The sequence below is a fragment of the Citrus clementina genome, unplaced genomic scaffold (assembly GCF_000493195.1).
Source record: "Citrus clementina cultivar Clemenules unplaced genomic scaffold, Citrus_clementina_v1.0 scaffold_3, whole genome shotgun sequence".
Lineage (NCBI taxonomy): Eukaryota > Viridiplantae > Streptophyta > Magnoliopsida > Sapindales > Rutaceae > Citrus > Citrus x clementina.
In genome coordinates, this window is record NW_006262339.1 from 14,654,227 (window position 1) to 14,659,475 (window position 5,249).

Here is a 5,249-nt window from a genome sequence, read left to right on the forward strand (position 1 = left end):
ATACAGTCCATAAGATCGAATTTAAACCTGGAACTGAATAGAACCACGACTCAATGCTTAATGAAAGCACGAACCTTGGTAAGTTTTTGTTGTGTAAATTTTATTAAACTCGCAAGTGCATGAATCTATTGTAGAATAGATTAATGGAGACGAGTGTCGATCCCACGAGGAGGTGGATTTTAATTACGTGTAGAATTAATTTTCTATGTGGGTGGTTGGATTTATGGTAAAGATGATTTGGAATATCCTAAAATTTAAATTGAAATGGCAGAATTAAATTAAAGTGGAAACTATAATAATTGAAACGCTTGGGTATCCGAATCCGCATCAACATGCACCATGAGCTAAATATTCCTTATTAATGTCAATTAAATCATGAGGGGAGAATCCACACCTCATGAACTACACTCTAATCAATATGGTGCTAAGGGCTTATCGTGCCAACTAATAATAACCTTGTACTAGGGAACCGGTGTAACCAGGGCGGTATCTAGACAATATTATTATTATTTGTTGACGAAAAGTCAAAACATCCACACAAGTTAGAGGGGAAGAGAAAATAAATTTACCAAATAAAGCCCATGGCACATGTTGAGACTTCACCTTCAACCCAAGCTTGAAAGAAAATTAGCTACTCATAATTGACCTTATTAAAATACGTAGAAAATACAAGATGGAGAAGGAATTACAGAAAATAGAGCCCAAAAATGGATTCATAATATCAAATTAGAGGGGGAAGGCCCCCTTTTTATAAATACATTGAGTAAATCATGGTCATCTGATTAAAAACAATTTTGATGCTTAGGATTGCGCCACGTCATCAGTCAACAGTCCGCGGTTTGGCTACGCGGTTTGAACAGTCAACCGGCTTGAACAGTGACTCGGTTTGGTTGAAAATAATCCTGTGTATATGCATGTACTGTACGTGTAATTTTTGGTCCACTAATATGCTGCCACGTCACTAGGGATGGCAAATAGCGGGCCTGGGCCGGGCTTTTTCAAGCCCATGTCCAGGCCCTCTGTTAGTTAAGTGTATGGGCTTGTTGCGGGCCTGGGCTGGGCTCGGGCCGGACTTGGGGTTTAGTTATTTATTTTAAAAATTTTAAATTATTGTAAATTTGAAATAAATTAATGATCAATAAGTTATTTCAATCATAGATAAATTAAAGAAAATCAATATTTCAAATTAAAATAATAAATAAAGCAAATAAAAACTCGTAACTTTAATTTTCTTTAATACTGGATTTTCTAATTCAAACGCTCTCTTAATTAATTGACACAAAAGATAGAATTTAGTATCATAATTTTAGTTTTTTTGAATCATAATTGATTTATAAGTTAAGAATTTAAGTTTTCTTTTTTATTTTTAAATTACTTTTCAATTTTCATTATATTATTCTAATTTATAAAATTATTATTTTTAAAACGTAGTGGGCTTGGGCTTTGTCCGGGCTTTTTTTCTTGGGCTGTTGTCCAGTCCCTCATGGGTGAGGGCTGGGCTCGGGCGGGCTTGGGCCGGCCCGGGCTTTTTTGCCAACCCTACACATCACCGATTAACAGTACATAAGAATTTTCTCCAATGGAATTGTGACACCTCATCAGTCAATGCCACATCATCGGTCAATGCCACGTCATCATTCCGTCTGTGTGAACAGTGTCGTGAACAGTAACATAGACATTACCGTACATGTGAATAGTGCCGTACATGTGAACAATGCTATTTTTCCTTTTATACTCCTCCTAAGGTTTTCGACTGTCCTGAGTTCAAAAGTGATGTCCGATTTACAGTCTGATCTCTCGTTCATTGTGAAATGACCATGACACCCCTAAAATGCATAAAATACTTAATTAAAATAAAATACATATAATTAAATTATAAGAGACTAAAATACATAAAAGTAGAAGTGTTAGTAAAACTTGAAGTGTAAAATGACGATTTTCTCCTTTATAAATATACATTTTCTAACAATCAATAGTTTTCACACCACAATCAGTTATGGATGATTTGATTGATAAGTCAAGAGTTTGAATGCCACAGAGATCTGATAAGTTCAAAGGGTTTGAATAAGAACCAAAGAGAATTAACTCTCTCACCAATTGCATCAAAACTTATATGTCTCTGTTTATTGGATGTGAGTACATTATATAGGGTTGGTTACAAGAATTTTTGGAAATAAATCCTAAATCAAAATCAAATTGAAATATGAGTCTAAACAAATAAGGAAAAATATAAATCAAATCAAAATCCTAATCTAATCGAATAGGAAGGTATATAAAAAAAATCATAATCCTAATCTAAGAAAATAAGAAATAATCTAAATCAAATCAGAATCCTAATCGGCTTAAATGCCTTACATTAATTAAATTGAAAACTAGGCGATTAAAATAGAAATAAATGATTTGTTTCTCAGGAAAGTATCCGAAAAAGGAAAATAATATATTTTCCTGCCATAATGTGCAAGCCAACTTTCTATTTCATGGAAGTGATTATTTAGAAACTTCAAGAGCCTAAATCATGCATTTATCATTTGTGAATGCCTCTATGAATTTGATTGAGCCCAAGTTGCTTTAATTAACCCATTAAGCGCTTCTTTGAATTTCTTTACTCGAGCTCTTGTGACGACGGGTCCGATGGGAACTTGAATAGGATTTGAATATGCCTCATCCCACATGCTTGTGACAATTTTGTCCTTAATCTCATCAATGACTATGGTAGCAGAATTCATCACATCTTCACATGCATTATGGAATAATTTTATCAGTGGGCTTAAAGTTGTCCATTCCATAGAAAAGTCATTGATGGTTTATTCTAACAATTCTGCTACAGTTTTGTTCTCCAAGAATAATAAATGTGGAAGCCAAAGTAAGCAGATCAACATTTAGATTTTGCTTGTTAGAGATCACGTTAGAAATAATAAGAGAGCTATCGAATATATAAACACAAAACTCATATTAGCATATTTTATGACTAAAGGTTTCTCACCTAAGTTATAAAAGGATCATGTCAATAATATGGGCCTTATTGACTCAAAGTGAACCTGTTTTATTTGATCTCTTCACTTCTATATAAATTTTGTAACTCTATCAATAAATAATTTTGTTATTTTTTGCTCATAAAGATGTATCTAAAAGTCCATTGGGATTTTTAAATTGGTTAATGATTGATTTTTGTAAGTTCATTGGTGCAAGTTATAAAGGTTATTTTGAAAGTATCATATAGGTAATGAATGAAAGGAAACATTTTTTTTTAACATAACTGCCATGATTCATATATTGATTTTTCTTAGAAGTTCCACTATCAATAATTTTTAGGTAATTTAAGAGTTAGTGGCAGTTTCAAGTTATAAGTTTTAGTTAATTTATTTAACATATGAGCCAAGTGGGAGAATGTTAGATTTATTCTAATTATGCCTCATATGATAAATTGAGTTACTAGACATTTAAAAAATGATAAACTCATACTAATTATCCACTCTCTCATTTTATGGATAGTGGTGGAGTTTAATTATTATTTTTAATAATCGAAGTGTTAAAAGTGATTAAATTTATAACCTACTTCTTTGAAGGACGAAAATGGAGAGTTATATTTATTAACCTCTTTTTAATTAGAGGGAATTCAAGAAGTTTTTAAGCTGCCAAATCAAGTAAATTAAGAAAATAAAATTGATGAGTAAGGATAATTTTGGAAATAAATCAAGTAAATTAAGAAGTGGGAGCTAATGAGATTATTTAGGGGGTTCACTTATCACTATTGGTAATAAAATCAATTATGAAGTTATCTAATATTTAAGGAAAAAAATTGTAAAGTTCTACTATTGCCTTTAAAAAAGCAGAAGTTACTAGTACTGATAAAAGAAATATTGTTTAAAGGTACTTTTAAAATTATTTAAGTTTAGTATAATTTTATCTAATAATTCAATTTAATTGATAATGTAAATAAAACAAGTGAATGATTGTAAAATTTATTACAAATTATAATTATTTAGGTAAGGTATTGTTGGATGATAAATTTCAACAAGCAAATGAAAGGGTAAAAATGTATAAAAAGGTGGTTTGGCCTAAAAAAGGTCAGAGTGGAAAAATTGAGGTGAAAGATGTGAGCTATCTATTATTTAAAAAAAAAAAATCAGAGGATGTCTCTTACCTAGTGTCAACGCATTATCACATGTCATATGAGGACCATAGTAATAATGATAAGTCCTTCTCAAGTATTTGGGCATGTTAGGATGGAAAGAACCCTAATTGATCGAGCTCAGACACCACCAAAAGGGCACCACAAAAAAGTCACCTATAAAGGACTGTAAGAAATCCCTAAGAAATCCCTTGTTGAGGGCATGCAACTTTTTTAGGATATTTGTATTCACCATGAAACTACTAAAAAGCCCCCATTCGAGCAGGGGAACAGCCAATCAAAGTGTGCCACATGTCCAAGAGGACCATTAGATACCCTTAGGGGCACTTTACTAAATAAAGTTAAGTTTAATTCATCATAATTTAACTTTTCTTCACTCCTTCATTAAACTTTTGGGAGCAAATTTTGAGGTTTTTAAATAATTCATCTTTTTCATTGACATTTTGCTAACTTGATCATTGGAGTGCCGCTGCCAGCCTTTGCCAGCAGCATCTCTAATGGTATTTTCCTCTTTTTCATGCTCTACTTTTTAGGATCAACCAAAGAAATCATTACTAAATCTGCCTCATCAACAAGTCCTAAAATGTTCTAACTTGTCAATAGTACAACTAGAAAATAATAAAAACAATCAATAATTCTGTAGTTGAGTTGATTGGAACCATTTCTTATGTTTATTGATAAGGTGAAGTGCTCGAGTTTGCCTAGGATTATAGGAGCAAGTTAATGTATAAATTTATAATTTTATCTTGATGAGTAAAAATTAATTATCGAAGGTTGAATTTAAACAAGCAAATAGAAGGGTGACAAGTGTGCAAATAGGTGCATTGAGCAAAATGCCCTTATCAAGTATAAAAAAGAAAGTTAAATAATCATTGGTAAATTTTGAAAGATAGAGTGAAAGCTATTTGGGCCACCCTAATACTTAAGTGGATCAAAGAACGTTCCTTATACAGAACCAGAGATCATCACGTGTCACATAAGAACCATGGTGAAAGTGACAGGGCATCTAAATTTGGACATGTCATGATGCACCCAAAAGAGCCAACGACGACTAGGGATGAACACGTGCAGTCCCAAAAACAATTACATGATCTAAAAGGAATCCCAAATTGAGCAC